Source organism: Bos indicus, chromosome 24, assembly GCF_029378745.1.
Source record: "Bos indicus isolate NIAB-ARS_2022 breed Sahiwal x Tharparkar chromosome 24, NIAB-ARS_B.indTharparkar_mat_pri_1.0, whole genome shotgun sequence".
NCBI lineage: Eukaryota > Metazoa > Chordata > Mammalia > Artiodactyla > Bovidae > Bos > Bos indicus.
Window position 1 is genome coordinate 60,666,386 of NC_091783.1, and position 16,625 is coordinate 60,683,010.

The window sequence follows — 16,625 nt, forward strand, 5'->3', positions numbered from 1 at the left end:
AGTTTGCAGGAAGGAAGCCTGGCTTGCTGCATGACTCTACCCCTTCCCCCATTATCCTCTATGCATAACTTAAGGTATAAAAACTACTTTGGAAAATAAAGTGCGGGCCTTGTTCACCGAAACTTGGTCTCACCATGTCGTTCTTTCTCTCACCTTCTGGCTGAATTATTCAGCCTCTTTTCTCCACTGAACTTCCTCACTGAGCTATCCTTATTTAACCACTCTTTATATCTTTAATTAACATTTAAATAAGCTGTTGTTTCCTGATCGCCGATGCCATCTCCCCTTCGAATTCCCTGGATCCACCGGGGCTGGACCCCGCAGTATGCTTTTCTTACTGTCTTAAAGTAGCATGTCTTTTTGATACAGGTCATTTACTTATTCAAGAAAATGTAAATATTTGAAATGAGATTAGAGAAAATAATTACAATTCCATTTAATCTGGCATTTTGACTGGCAAGACCATTTAGTTATACTGGATCTTGGCAAACACTCTGATTAATGGCAAGAATGGGAATGGCTTGGCGGTGGCAGGTGTGTGGCTGACGTTTGCTCCTCTGGTAGCAGAGAGCAACCCTTTCAGGACACAATTGCCTAATGCGTGTAAAGTCCAATTTGTGTAACAACTGTCTGTCTTCATGGAGAAGGCAGTAGATCCCAGGGCTCTAACAAATCTCAAATGAGAATTCTATCAGCCCAAACTTTAAAAAAAAAGTTGTCCTGTTTTCTCCCATGAGCATCATGGTTTGCAGTATTTGATGATACAGAAAACCTGGAGAGTAAGAATGGTTATTCAAAGTCTTGAGCAGGGACGTCTCTGGCGGTTCAGTGGTTAAGACTCTGAACTTCCACTTCAGGGGGCACAGGTTCAATCCCTGGTCAGGGAACTCTGATCTCACAAACAATGTGGTGTGGCAAAAAAACAAGTCTTGAGTGACCAGGGGGTACAGGGCAAAGGATGGTGCCAGTGGTGGAGGCAGATTGGCCGCAGTAGCAGAGGCAGGCGGGGTAGGACAGAGGTCACTGGCTAAACGGGCAGAGCAGCAGACCCAGCAGAAGGCAGTGGTCACCTGGGGACTCGCCACACAGCCGTGGGACTAGCACTGCCTAATGGGGTAACCACGAGCCCGAGGGGCACAGCCACAGCCTAGGTGCCGCACCCTCCACGTGTCAAAGCTTCTGCTGCAAAAGTGCAACTAACCAAGCAGCTGAAACGGAACCACAGCCTCCAGAGATGTATTTACTCAGGAGCATTTCATTTAGGCCAAGGTAGGGAAAAGAGGGATGAATCGGACCCATCCACAACTTGGTGATGAACATTTAAAATCAAAGCATATTGGAATCAAGACATTTTTAGGAATTAAAGCCAGATTTCAGGATAATAAGCACTGGGTTTTGTTGGTTTGTTTGCTTTAGTATCTATCAGACAATCACTACTATTAGGAATCGGGAGAGAAAGCGTTTAGCTCCAGTTCTGCCCTTAAGTAGATGGGTTACCTGAAGCAAGTCACCTCTCGGTGAGTGCAGGGTCCTCTCCTCCACGACACTGGACTCGATGGACCCTCGTGTCCCTTCTAGTGAAGAGAGTTCCTTGACCTGAGTAACTGCTAACCACACGTGGGTTTTCAGCAAATGACAGAGCTGTCAGGCTGCGTGTTCTACAGTCACTCTCATTATACCTGACAGATCATCTATGCATATTAACTGTCAGGGATCTCATGCACATATACACAAGACATCTAAAATGCCATCTGCAGTGGGCGTCTAAAATAAACAGGAACCGCTGGAAGCTTCTTCCCTACTGTACGGTATAGGGAACTCTGCTCACTTTTACACGGCAGCCTGGATAGGAGGGGTCTTGGGGAGAATGGATCCAGGTAGATGTATGGCTGAGTCACTCTGTTGTCCACCTGAAACTGTCACGACATTGTTAATCGCCTATATTCCCAATATAAAATAAAACGTTTTTTAAAAAAGAAGCTTCTTCCTTTATGCCTTGAATTTAATGAATGAGTATAAACAGAGCTAACACCCTAACAGAAAATAGCCACAACTTTGATTTGTAGCAATAATCAAAGGAATAACTATTTTATGTCTGATCAATAACCATCTCAGCTCAAGCAAGATATCCCTGTTATCCAAGCTTGCTACCAGGTGAGGGTGAGGTTCCAACTGTCCCCTGAGGAGACGCCTGCATACCTGTCTGGCTCATACAGAAGCCAAGGTTAACACTGGCTTCAGACATACAGTTGCACCTTCACTTGCTCTGATCACCCAAGGATGGTGAAGAAAGAAAGGTGCAGATGGTCACAAAGATAGAGAAGAGATATAAAGGACTGTCTGTGGATCCCCAGGCTCCCTGGAGAGATGCAATGATAAAAGATGCCATGAGACAGACAGGTAGAGCAGAGGGGAAAAGGTCAGTTACTTCAACTCCTAGAATCTGAGGAGAGCTGAAGGAGCTGGGAACCAAAGCCAAGGGGAAGGGTCGACACAGCACTAGAGGGAGACTCTTCTCCAAGTGATCATACAAATTCAGTTGATCATGCACAGGGCTTAGACAGAACGGCTAAGCAAAGAGCTATCATTGCCTCTTAGGGGCAGAGAGGATATCGGAGCCCAAGGAATCTAAGCTGGCCCACTATTCTTTTGACTCCAGACACTGGGGAGTAAGAGTCAGAGAGAAGGACACAGAAATATTCTTTATTTGATTAAGCACCCCATCCGACCCGTGCCAGCATTATCTCAGATAGCAAAGGCGGCTCTGAGCTCACAAGGCTCAAGAGATGCCGGAGTTTAAGGTGGTATCGCAAGGCGAAATCTAAAGATAGCCCAGTGCCAAGGAAGCACATTAAGTCACCTTCGGGGCAAATGGCTTGAGGGCCAAGACTGTGTGTTAAGGATTGAGGGGCTGTCAGAGGGGCAAGCGTCTTGGAGAGTGGAGGCCTCTCTCTGCCAAGGGCCCCCACGGCCCCTGCTCTTCACGTGCAGGGGACAGAGAACCTCTGAAGGCCCCGACAACAGCCAATGTAAATATCTGCATTTTCTTAAAACGAATCACACACGCACATCCCCACGCCTATTTCTTACCAAACCACAAATTCCAGCACAAATTGAAACCTTGAGGCAATTTGTTTTTTTAATGTTTTCCCATGATATGTCATCTACTTCAGGGCCCACAACCTTCCTCTGTAGGGCAAATGAGGCGTTTTTAGGCTTTGGGGTTCATGCAGGCTTTTTTGCAAATATTCAGCTCCGCCATCAAAGTGTCAAAACAGTCAGATCGAACGTCAAAGAGCAGCTGAGGCTGCGTTCCAATAAGACTCCCTTTACAGAAACAGGCCACAGATGGGATCCGGCCAACAGGACGTCATCTGCTGACCTCAGGCCTACATCGTTTCTCATCAGCTCTGCCCTTAATCCCTGAATTCAGTATATTACTCCGGAGACACCCATCCTCAAATCAGCTTATTGCTCTAACATGAGCTATCTCACCTGAGTTTTCTGTCAAGCCACAGAATGCAAAATATTTTCATAATTATTTGAGGAAGACATTAAGGGAGTATCAGCTTTACAACTGCGTTGTCCTTTTAAATGACTATTCCCAGACAACAGGAGGAAAGAGCTGAGCAAAGAACATTGGCAACGGCCAACACCTGTAGGGCCCACCCACAGCAAATATTCACTAAGACCCTTAGTGAGAACTTACAGTTAGGGCTCCAAACATTCTTCACACTGAAATACATGGTTCTACCGCTTCATCAAATAAGTGATGGTTCTAGAATTCCTTATGACAGCTCCAGACTAAAGACAACCCTCCATCTGATGGAACTTCACAAAGACCACGATAATGCCTCCTGATGGTCTGAACTTTGGATACAATGCTTGTTTTTCATCGGCATCGTCCTGCAGTAGCTCAACAAATTTAAACTTGGCCAGGTGAATCCTAGCCCTATACAGAAGCATCTTCTGATGGTTCAACTTTTGGATACATTTCCCAAATACATGGGCATCCCTTCAAAGTGAGATAGAACATGTGTGATTTACAATGAGAGAGCCATTCATCTGAGGCCTCTAAAGGCTGGAAGGAGATACAGGGCAAGAAAGTCTTGGCTCAATTTTTTAAAAACCATGTAATTGTTAAGACTCTCCCATTTTCACACATGAAAAAATTTAATAGGTATAGTTCTTTTTTAATTAATTTTTATTGGAGTATAATTGCTTTCCAGGCAGCTTAGTGGTAAAGAACGTGCCTGCAATGCAGGCGACTCAGGAGACAAAGGTTCAGTCGCTGGGTGGGGAAGGTCCCCTGCAGAAAGGAAAGGCAGCCCACTCCAGTGTTCTCGCCCAGAAAATCCCATGAACAGAGGAGCCTGGTGGGCTACAGTCGATGAGGTCGCTAAGAGTTGGACGCGTCTTAGTGACTGACACACGCACACTCACAGCTGCTTTGTGATGTTGTGTTAGCTTCCGTTGCACAGAAACGCGAACAGCTGTATGTATACATGCGTGCTGTGTCGTCTCAGGCGTGTCCAACTCTTTGTGACCCCATGGACTGTAGCCCGCCAGGCTCCTCCGTCCATGGGATTCTCCAGGCCAGAATGCTGGAGTGGGTTGCCATGCCCTCCTCCAGGGGATCTTCTCCACCCAGGGATGGAATCTGCAGCCCTGTGTATTGCAGGCAGACTCTTGACCACTGAGCCACCAGGGAAGCCCCATAATGTATACATATATCCCCTCTATTTTGAATTCCTTTATTTCTTCAGAGTTGCTTCAAGTTACCTGGAGAACATTCTATATTAAACATTTGAAAAAAGGATGGCATATTAAAAACCTGGTGGGCTTTATGGCCGTCACTTTAAATAAGTCTATTCAAAAACCATTCACGAGATGATTTTCTTTGAGCAGAGAGTGTTTATTGCTTCAGTCTCCCTACCTACCCTCAATATCGATGATTCATCGCATGAATTAAGCCTCAAACTGAAGTTTCAAAGAATTCCTGAAGGCATCAGTACTAAAATTAAGCGCCACAGGGAGTCAGCTGTCAGTCTGTTCATTACTTCTGCTTTTTCTTACTTCCAGCTGCAGTAACTCAATGAGCGTTGATTTTCCATTTAGGCAAGGTAAGAAAAAAAAGAAAAACGTACAAACCCCTAAACTAGATATTGAACGCTGCTGCAACCAAAGGCTATCAATCACTAATTCATCTTTCCAAACCAAACGATAAATCCAAAAGATTTTTCCTCTTGCTTTCTGATATTTTTAAGTCACTTTGAGGTAAAATTTATCAGTGATAAAATGCACATGTTTTAAGAGTACAGTTCAATGAGTTCTGAGCAGTGAGAAGCTGTGAAACCACTGTGCCAATCAAGCTATTTCCACCACCCAAAGCGGCCCTTGCCCTCACCCAGCCTGTCCCTCCTACCCCCACCCGGACCTCCAGCCCCTAAAGTCACTGCTCTGCTTTCTATCTTTGAATCTGTTTGTGTATTTAAAGCACTACCTGTGGGTTTTGACTTAGGGGAAAGTAGCGATATTTTGAGGGTACTTTCAGATTGTCCCAGGACCATGATTTCTGAAAACAAGGTGTTTATTCAACTTCACAGAGAAAACCCTAGAGTGACAAGCACTGCTATAAACGCATGCATTCAAACATGTACAGAGTAAGAGGCACTGCTCTCCGTTTGCGGGGTGGAAAAGGAAAAACACGGGGCTCATCCTTGCAAAGAAGCCATGCTCCTAGCTACAGGACCGTGTGACCTGGGCTTAAGGCAGGCGGGGTAGGGGATCGGGTAGACACGGAGAAGGAGCCCCTGTCCGTCTGGGGAGCCAGGACAGACGTTTACAGGAAAAGACAGCATCTCGACTCCAAGCTGAGGACACAGCATAGGCAAGAGGCAGAGTTCCACGCGGGGCAGATGGGGGTGGATAGGAACGGGGCCAGCGCCTGGGTGCCAGCACGCAGCTCCAGGACTCCTGTAAGAGGGGACGGGGACAGCCCACCGGCCGTCCAGAATGAGCTCTGCCAGCACCCGACAAGCCCTCGGTGCCCGCAGCTGGTGTGACCGCGTCCCGGGAGGCGCTCAGGAGAAGGCGGGGCCTGCGCAGGGCGGCGGGCTGGGGGCAGCGCTAGCTAACCACCCACCCCGGGCTCCCAGCTCAGCGGAGAAGCGGATGACGAAGCGGGGGTAAGACACAACCTTGGCCACACGGTTCTAAAGCACGACAGGAGGAAACAGCTGGGCCCCGAGCCGAGGCCACTTCCTCTCCCGGTCCTAACGACTGAGCACCTGTCCCCTCGGGGAGACGCGAGGTCACCGGGCGGCGAGACGCAGGCAGTGGCACAGACCCCACGGAGGCAGGGCCGAGACGGGGGAGGGGGGTCGGGGGGCAGGGGCCCCTCCTTCCTCCTACACAGAGCCTGGATTTTATCTGGGAGGTGAGGGGGCTTGTGAAGACTTCATAGGAGAGTTGTTATCCAGTCGCTCAGTTGTGTCCGACTCTATGACCCCATGGACTGCAGCACGCCAGGCCTCCCTGTCCATCACCAATTCCCGGAGCTTACGCAAACTCATGTCCATTGAGTCGGTGATGCCATCCAACCATCTCATCCTCTGTCATCCTCTTCTCCTCCTGCCTTTAGTCTTTCCCCAATAGAGTCTTTTCAAGTGAGTCAGCTCTTCCCATAAGGTGGCCAAAGTATTGGAGCTTCAGCTTCAGGGAGAGAGGTTTCCCAACCATAACTGCATTATTATTATGTTGAGCTAGTCTAAAGAATATAGCATGAAGTACATTCATAAGATTGAGTACATTCATAGAAGTGATTCATCTCCATGATCTATTTCCAGAACTTGTTCATTATCCCAAATAGAAACCCTATAGCCATTAAACAGGAACTCCCTACCTTCCTATTCCCCAAGTGCCTGGGAGCCTCTCTTCTGCATTTTGTTCCAAGGAACTACCTATCTAGGTAGGACCTCACGTAAGGGGAATCAGGTAATGCTTGTCTTTGGGTCTGGTCTGTTTCACTAAGCATGTGTTCAAGGTCCATCCAAGTTAAATTAAAGCAAGTTTCAGAATTTGTCCTTTTTATGGCTGAGTACTATTCCACTGTGTGTGTGTGTGTGTGTGTGTGTGTGTGTGTTTAAAGCTTCCCAGCAGTGGGGATGAATTGGCAGGAGTTCAGCTGAAAGAAAAGGATGGGTAAGGCTGGAATGAAAGCTGTGGGGATGGAAGAAAAGGGAACAGCGAATGAAGAGGACTTGGAGATAGGATAGCAGTACAGTGCGAGAGGAGAGCAAGGGAGAGAGCGAAGGAGGGACGAGCGAAAGATGCCCAGTTTCTGGTTCAGACCACTGAATGGAGGTAGCAACTTTGAGGAGCATGGCTCTGCTGGAATGCAGCGAGTGGGGGGCATGGTGCTGCTGAAATGCAATGGGTGAGGAGCGTGGCGCTGCTGAAATGCAGTGAGTGGGGGGCATGGTGCTGCTGAAATGCAGTGGGTGGGGGGCACGGCGCTGCTGAAATGCAATGGGTGGGGGGCACGGCTCTGCTGAAATGCAATGGGTGAGGAGCGTGGCACTGCTGAAATGCAGTGAGTGGGGGGCGTGGCACTGCTGAAATGCAATGGGTGGGGGGCATGGTGCTGCTGAAATGCAATGGGTGAGGGGCGTGGCTCTGCTGAAATGCAATGGGTGGGGGGCACGGCGCTGCTGAAATGCAATGGGTGGGGGGCACGGCTCTGCTGAAATGCAATGGGTGGGGTGCGGCTGGAGGTGGGGGGTATGGCTGGAGGCCACAGAGATGGCCAGTATACTCTACATTTTGAAACTGTCTAAGCACTGGAGTCCTGACTTCCACGGGGCGCTTAGACAACGATTGAGAAACTAGCTTTACCACATACTTTTATTTATATGAAGTTATATTTCACCAAGTCAATTATTAGACAACAAGGAAATACGTATTTTCATTAATAGGCCCTCTAGAAAAAATGGAGGCAAGGGAGGAGAACAGTGAATCACAGATGTTTAAGTTTATAGAGATTAAACCTTAACAGTATTCCCATTCTTTTCACCTTTGAAAAGCTACAGTCAAATACCCGTAAGGGGGTGTGCGGGGCCAAAATGATCACTAGGGCATCACATTGTCAAATAAGGACTGTCTCTGGGCCCACAGCCATTCCTTGCCTCGTAAATTCCTTTCTCACTCAACACCAGGCTGTGATCATAAAATCGACGCAGGGAAACGCTGGATTCAGCTTCTCTCCCTTTCTTATTTACTCATCAGAGCTCCTTGCTCCTCTGTGAACAGACACGTCTCTAAATGGTACAACCTTAGATGGTGGGCACTTCTTTATAATGACACAGCATTAAAGGCCACACCTACTCTCACTCATTCTTGTTTTATCTCAACTAAAACAATTCAACTTTCCAAGGAGGGGCAAACTGAAATGTGAAGTTATGAATGAGCCAAACCTTTATACCCAAGACCGTGCACAAAGCATTTAAGCTGGCTGGGAGGAAAAAAATTTAGCAATTTAGGACACAGTGTTCACCACCTACTCTCACAAAGTACCTTCAAAGCAAAAAACACTGTAAAAATACAATCTCTGTGTCAAATAAAAGTAATAACTCATTTTATTTTAAAACGACATGTAAATGACTTCTGTAATTAACAAAAATTCTTGTTAAATATTAAAGCTTAGAGGTCTCGTCATCAAATAAAGAACAATTTACTTCCAAAACTTTGAAAATTATGTAACCTTTTTAGAATATAAATACATATTCTAAATATAGCATGTATGTGTGGCAATATATATGTGTCATGATCTGTTAGGATATTTATATATATATATAGGTCACATAAGATCCAATCCATTTTGTGGAAACTAACAGAGACAGACAATTCTTAAGTCAAACTGGTTTTGTTACAGAATTACTGCAATTTTTCTCCATCACATCAAATACATTCAATTCTAGAGGAAGTAAAATATTTAAGCCAGGTTTTTAAACAACTGATAGTCACAACATCTGAGTTAATCAGTAATGGCCAAAACTTAAAAACAATTTCTACCAATGCCTTTTGCAATATCCTTTTCATACTTTTTTGGTTTGAATAAAGTCATCCTAGAGTATTTTGGACTTGAGTAAGTAGGGAAGTTGGTATTGTTAGTCACAATATTTGGATTTTTTTGTGTTAAGTACATCTGTATAGACATAATACTTAACTAAAACTACTTAAAACATAAAACTGTGTATCTTTATAGGATAGAATACTTATTTTCCAAAGCTAGCTTCCCTGTTGGCTCAGATGGTAAAAAATCTGCCTACAATGCAAGAGAGACCTGGGTTTGATCCTTGGGTCAGGAAGATCCCTAGAAAAGAGCACGGCAACCCACTCCAGTGTTCTTGCCTGGAGAATCCCATGGACAGAGGAGCCTGGTGGGCTACATCCATGGGGTCACAAAGAGTCGGACCTGATTAAGCAACTAACACATTCATTTTTCACACATGTATACACATATTACCTAATCAAAACTACTTAAAACATAAAACTATGAACCTTTATAGTACAGAATACTTATTTTCCAAAGCTAGCAGCTCAGTTAAATAAAGTAATTGATAAGTCTTATTTGGTGAAAACGACTAGCCCAGTTCACTAAGGCAAATATTACATTTACCAAATAGTCATGGACTGATACTACCCTGTTTCCTCAAGTCTATTTAACCTACCAATAACTTACTATAAGAGTTCCAGTTTCATTTAAGAAAAAAATCTCTATAACTTATCTTTCTTAGAATATTCATAAAATGTATCTAAAACCAGGAAGCTAATATTTTGTAAATTACCCAAACTCTGAGTTTCAAACAGTCTGATTTAATAAGCATTCATTTAGTAAGTAGAAAGCAAATTAAAATAGAGTCTTTCAGGCCAGAAAATAAAACCGATAGGATTTTAGAAGCCAACTCTCGATGGAGCCCACCTATGCTAGGTCCTGCCTGGTTTTCAAGCATTCATTTTCAACTACGAAGTGGTAATTTTCTATGCTTCACATTGCTGAGCTTTTGTCATTCTGCTCTTATTTTACGAGTACCTTTAATAACACAGTAAATCTATATCTGCTTAATTCAAGATACTCTTTCAAAGCAGAAGAAATGGTTAAGCATATTTCAAATCTTTATGCCAGTTACACAGTGGCAGCCAGCTTCCTCTGTTTCTGGTTCTATGCTTCTTCTAGTAAACTCAATGACTTTTACCAACAGAGAAAATAGCTGTTTCCTTGCTTCATGCATATTATGACATTTTTCATAGAGACATAATAATAATAGGAATAAAACAACAAATACAGATTTAAATGAAAATGGACGTCTCACTGGCCATTAGCTGATGTAGGTCATGGGAATCAGATTACATTGGTTTATTGAGACAGCCAGTCTATTTCAGAAAATAATTCTCTAATGCTCTCAAAACACCGAGTAAGTTAAAAGAAGGTCAAATTTAACCTACATCAAAAGGAGGGAAGAGGGAGCAAAGCCTTAAGGAAATTCAACTGTAAGGTGATTCACAGGGACCCACTGCTATAGCTGCAAACTCAATCCAACTTCCACCAGAACTCCTGTCCTTCACATGCTCGCTTGAACTGTTGCAACTGCTCGTTTCCAATCTAGTGGAATGTCAGTGAGACTGCAGATCCAGACTCGCACACAACACGGTTTCCTGAGGAAGCCATCCCACAGCTGACACCACTCAACCCGAGCACTGTCTGTGAGTCTAGCCCGTTTGTTTTTCTTTAGCTGATGGGCTCTCGGGGCCAAAAGGACTATGCATGTTTAAAATGCCATCTATCCCCGAAGCTGGATTATAATAAGCAGATAAAGAGACAGGAACATTGTGAAAACAATTTGAAGAGATTTTTCTTTCTGTCCATCAATCCAGAATAGGGCAATACATCATCCAGGTGACCCTTTCCAATCATGGCTACTTTCAAAATCTGATTGCCATCTGCATTAAAAAAAACAACTTTATTCATAAGATAAAGTATCAAATACACTGGGAACACCAACTCTGTTCATCTTGAATGTGGTTAGCAAAACACTCATGCAAAACTGCTCCGTTCCACAAATCAGCAAGTCTTCATTCGTGCGATCAGCCATCCAGTGACTTAACACCCACTATGCACCAGGCACCGGAGCAGATGATACGGCCTGTGGGTACGTATACAATCTTCTTTCTGTCGTGCCTGGCTTGAAGCCCACGCTCCAGCCACTCGGAGGCACTTGCGTTTCTCTAAAAGCTAATTCCTCTCTCACTGCTGAGCTTTTGCACACACATCATTCTTCTAGCTTGGGGTGCTGTCCCTCCCTCTTTCAGTAGGGCAACACTCAGCCCAAATGCCCACCACCAACTCCAAGAAGCCTCCCCCCATCTTTCCACCTGGGTTAGATGCTCCTGCCATGTGCTCTAAGGAGCCCTTTCTATAATGATCATATTTCATTTACTTGTGTCTGCCCCACTGGAAAGGGAGCTCGTCAAGGGCAAGAACCTACACGCAGCCCGTATTTGGCCAAGTGAGGGGCTCAGTGGCCTCTCCTCCACCGGAATGAATGCCCTAAGACACGACCTGTCTTGTATTCGTTCCTTAGTATCTCGGCAACGGCTGGCATTCAGTGAGTGCTCAATAAATGCTTGGAGAATGAATGAAACCTAATTGAAATCAGGTCATTTTTGAAAAATTGAGGATACATGGTCACCAGTGTGTGTAGGCAGTTACGAAACCATGAACATGACTGGATTCACCCATTAACAGTATGCTTGATTTTCTCTTCCCAGAATGGTGAGAATGGTGAGTTCACTGAAGAAGACAGTTACTATGTTGGTAACTAAACTTAGATGTTAAACTTGTACTTCGACAAAATAATTTAAATCTACGCCTCATAATGTCCACCGGAGGCTGAACAAATGAATTTCTGGGGTATGTGGTTCTGAGGCAAATATCTGCAAAAGCTCCCTGGGTGATTGTGTTGCCAAATAAGGGCCGAGAGCCACTGAAAACTCCTCACTCTACCTGAAAAAGGGCTCTAATCATCTACCCCCAACAGGCACTCCTTAACACTGCTCTTGAGAGAACAAATCAGGAGGGAAGTGTGTCATTCTCTATAAAGCTACTTATGACTTTACCTTCAACCCAGTATTTCTACTTTTAAATATTCAGTCTGAAAATATACCTCCAAAATACAAAATAACATGTTCACATGGTAGTTCCTTCCTTTCATCATTATCTGCAGCACCAGTATGCTGGGGAAAGTCATCCAAATCCCCATTCATGGAAACTAATTGTGTCTGTTCCCCAGTGAGTACCACGTGGCCATGCAGAAGGGGAAAGACGCTATGAGCTGCTCTGGACGAGGAGAGAAGACAGCAAGGTGAAAGATCAAGAAGGAGAGTAAAAATATTTTTTATTGCTTATTTATTTGCTTATTTCTATGCAAATAAACAAAAGAATAAATTCATTAATGTAAATGGTCATCAGTAAGTGGACAGATGGCAACGGAGAGAAAGGATACGGGGCTGCAGCCTCTCAGTGTATCTTTTGTACAGCTGTGACTCTTAGGTCATGTAAACATTTTACACATCCCTCAAAATAATTAAAGAAGACGGGGGGTAAAAGTCAACCCTAAAATCAAATATAAACAGAAACAAGGGAAGTGATCTCAGATGGACAGCACAGCTACATTCAGTAGGTACTGAACATAAACGCCTGGCAACTCTTAGTCGGGTGCATTCTTTACTAGTAATAATAATGATGATGATGATGATACCTGTCAAGCAATTTTGAACCTTACTTAATTGGTTTGTTGTTGGTATTGGTGCCAGTGTAGTAGTAATTCTGAAACTATTTTGTACATACTACCTGCTAAAATAAGCAATTATATTGCTGTTGTTAGGAAAGAAGGTTTTCACACGGTAGGAAAAGGGGATATAAAAAAAATACTGAAACCAGGGAAGGTAAAAAGGAATCAGTTGTGCTGAATACAAACTGGAACCACAGGCATACAATCACAATTTAAAATAGTACATATGTATTTCTAAGTTTTGTCCACTGTAAAAGTCTAGAAAAAATGACAGTCCAGTAACAATAAGCATGCTTCAACCCTAGATCGTGGTTTCTCAATACTATTTCTCACTAAAAAGAACCTGAAATCCTTGGGAAATGGCTGATTTCAGGTCCGGAGCAGAGAAAATACAAAGTGAGAGCCGGGATCATCCCACAGTGCCATCAAGTAAGAGTGATGGGGGTGTGTCAGAAGCCACAAGGGTTAGCCTGAAGGTGCTCAAACTGCCGCAAACCTGGCAACCTCTGAACATGGGGAAGAACGACCGTCTGAATGTTGGTGTCTCCCTGAAACTGAAGCTCTAAGCCCAAGGTGATGGTGCTTGAAGGTGGGGCTGCTGGGGGCAATTGGGTTGAGTGAGGCGGTAGGGTGGAGCCCTCATGATGGGATCAGTCCTTTCTAAGAAGAGGAAGATGGTAGAGCATTCTCTCCACAAAGCGCGGATGGTGAGAGAGCAGACGTCGGAGAACCAGGAAGCGAGCACTCACCGGGAACTGAACCTGCCCAGCCCTTGACCTTGAACTTCCCTGCGTCCAGACTGACCTTGAACTTCCCTGCGTCCAGACTGGGGGAAATAATTATTTGCTGTTCACGCCACCCAGTCATCCAAGATGACTAAGACAAAGCAACAGTTTACAAGACACTGGATTATAAAACGATCCGTGACTCCACAGTGATACTCAAACGGAAAAAAAACAGAAAGAGGAGTTAGGGAGGAAGAGTGTTGTTTTATAACTAACAAGTGCTAGTTTATAGATGAAAAAACCACCGATTAAACCTAAAGAACACCATTTTCCCATCTCCAGCACAGTGACTGATTTAGCCAAAGTCCATCAACAGATACTAAAATCACTGGTGGGAAGGTTTTTCAAAGACAGGGTATTTACTTGCCTCAAAGAATCAGTGCTCGGATTGCTTATTAAATGGTAAAAAGTCATCTTTACGATGCACAGATTGGGCAGACAGCACCTTTAACCAAAGATCTAATTCACCACACGTGTCACCGTCCTTCAGTGGTGACGCAAAGGAATATCGTTAATATCAAAATGTCACCAACTCCCAGAGTTCACTCAAACTCATGTCCATTGAGTCGGTGATGCCATCCAACCATCTCATCCTCTGTCGTACCCTTCTCCTCCCGCCTTCAATCCCGCGTCAGGGTCTTGATGGACAGGGAGGCCTGGCGTGTTACAGTCCATGGGGTCACAAAGAGTTGGACACAACTGAACGACTGAACTGAACTGAATCAAAATGTCATCTTGATTTCACCACAAGGGTGCAAGATATGTAGGGCTGGTATGGGCTCCTCAGAACGGTCAATGCCGTGGAAAGGCAGAAAAAGGGGGGGAGGGGGCAAGGAGACCATTCTGTAACAGATTACAAGAGACTAAGAAGATGCGTAATTAAATACAATGCCTGAACCCTGGTGTGATCCAGGATTGAGGTGGGTGTGGGGGGGAATGCTACGGTGATAAAGGATATTGTTGAATATGGACTGTATATTTAATGACATTACCAAATTAATGGAGAATTCCTTGAGTGTGGTGAGTGTGATTTTGCGGGAGCATGTCCTTACACATGCTGGGTTGAAGTGTCACGATGCTGCAAAGGTGGTGAAGCCTTAAACTCGTCCCATTCCACCTGTTTAGTTGGTCCTTTTATGTCTAAGATTATAGGTGAGAGGAAGCCTCGATATAGCTACAGCAAGTCTCTCACACTTCTAGAAAAACTGCCAATCACCCTTTAGAAATTAGCATGGTGATCCACAAAAATAAAACTCCCTGACTGAACTCTACTAAGATTCAAACATTCAAGTCTTGACCCTCAGCACCTCAGAGTGTGGCTGTATTCAGAGAGTCTTCAAAGAGGTGATTCAGGTAAAATGAGCCCACTAGGGTGGCCCTAATCCAGGGTGATGATGCCCTTATAAGACGGGGGAATTGGGGACGGGCAGGTATTTTGGAGACCACGTGAAAACACAGGGGAAAGACGGTCATCTACAAGCCAAGGAGAGAATCCTCCAAAGCAACCCACCCTGTGGACACCTTGGCTTGGCCTCCCGAACTGTGAGAAAATAAATTTCAATCTGTGCTTCTCACTGCGGCATCCAGAGCAAACTCACCCACTGAACGTGGTGCCTGTCTCGATTAAGCTTCTATTTTGCCAGGCAAAGGGTCTAGAGCAGCTCCTAGCTCACAGCGCCCAAACGCACTCTTTCCCTCGAGACTCCTCAGGGCTGGCCCGCAGGGTCCTTCCATGCAGGCGCGTTAATCACATCTCCCCTCATCCCCAGGCTCCGGGACGCCCTCCAACTCCTGGTTCCCACCTCTGTGCCTCTCTGAGGAAACATACAGGATGGTCCTCCTGCCTTGAAGGTGTCCCTTCACAACCTCTGCAAAATTGGAGGCTCTCTCCTCCTCAGCCCCTCAGCTCTTTGTCAGCACCTAGTAAGATCCTTCCCGTGAAGCATTAAAACTACATGTTCACTCACAACTCTTCCCCAAACTCTGGGGCCTCTAGAGCAGGAGGTGCATGTTCTTCATGCATAGACCACAGCATTTAAGCACACGCCAGGCATCTATATCTTCAGCAAATTAAGTTAACATGAAATACAAACAATCCTATACCGTCCATTTCAGCCTCGTCTGGCTTTTCACTTACTCAGCATGTTCAAGGGTCCGGAGCAGCAATCACCAAAAGGACTCTAAAGATCAGCCCCCTAACCAAAGGCAGAGGAGTAACACTTAAATCCCCCCATTTCAGCCTGTACTTGGAGCCAGCCAGATTTTCATTAGCATTAACAGAAATGAACCTCAGAGAACTGAGATTAAATGAAACATATCTCAGAGTGAGCTTAAACCAACCTCTCTTTCCAGAATAAACTGCTGTAATCCTTCTGAAGTGCCCGGCCAACCACTTCTCCTGTCCAACCTGGCTGCAGAGCATCTACGCACAGCCAGAGAGCGTCCCCGACGGCTGTACCACTGCGGAAAGCACGAGCTGGAAGAGCCACCACCGACGAGGCCGGCCCTGGAGGGCGCAGGGAGGGCAACATGCAGACTGGCGCCCAGACTCTGTTCAAAGCCCCCCGAGGCCCCTGCTCTCACTCCACATCCAGATCCATCAGCGTCTTAACCCACCCTTTCCTCGTGTCTCAACTCTTCGCCTCCCAACGACTCCCTCCTGGAGGACACTTGCCGTGTTAGAGCCTTTTATAGGTTGATGCTCCTTGATCCTCCACTGACAATTTTTCCCATTTACTCTTTCGTTCTTGTCCCCACTGGAATATGCCTTTGTGATAAAGACAACTGCTGCTGCTGCTGCTGCTGCTAAGTCACTTCAGTCGTGTCTGACTCTGTGCAACCCCATAGACGGCACCCTAACCCTGGGATTCTCCAGGCAAGAGCACTGGAGTAGGTTGCCATTTCCTTCTCCAATGCATGAAAGTGAAAAGGGAAAGTGAAGTTGCTCGGTCGTGTCTGACTCTTAGTGACCCCATGGACTGCAACCTAC

The 16,625-nt window shown here is 45.3% G+C and overlaps 1 protein-coding gene across 8 annotated transcripts in view; it reads right to left on the bottom strand.

Annotated features, from left to right (window-relative positions):
* The window catches only part of RNF152 (ring finger protein 152), a 79,243-nt gene that overhangs the window by 15,104 nt on the left and 47,514 nt on the right, over positions 1–16,625 (bottom strand). The window contains exon 1 of one of the 8 annotated variants that reach the window (XM_070779138.1): positions 15,977–16,615. The exons of the other annotated variants lie outside the window; for them this stretch is intronic. The gene's annotated coding sequence lies outside the window, so the exon portion shown is untranslated. Of the gene's footprint in view, positions 1–15,976; positions 16,616–16,625 lie in introns of those variants that run through there. 8 annotated transcript variants of the gene reach the window in all.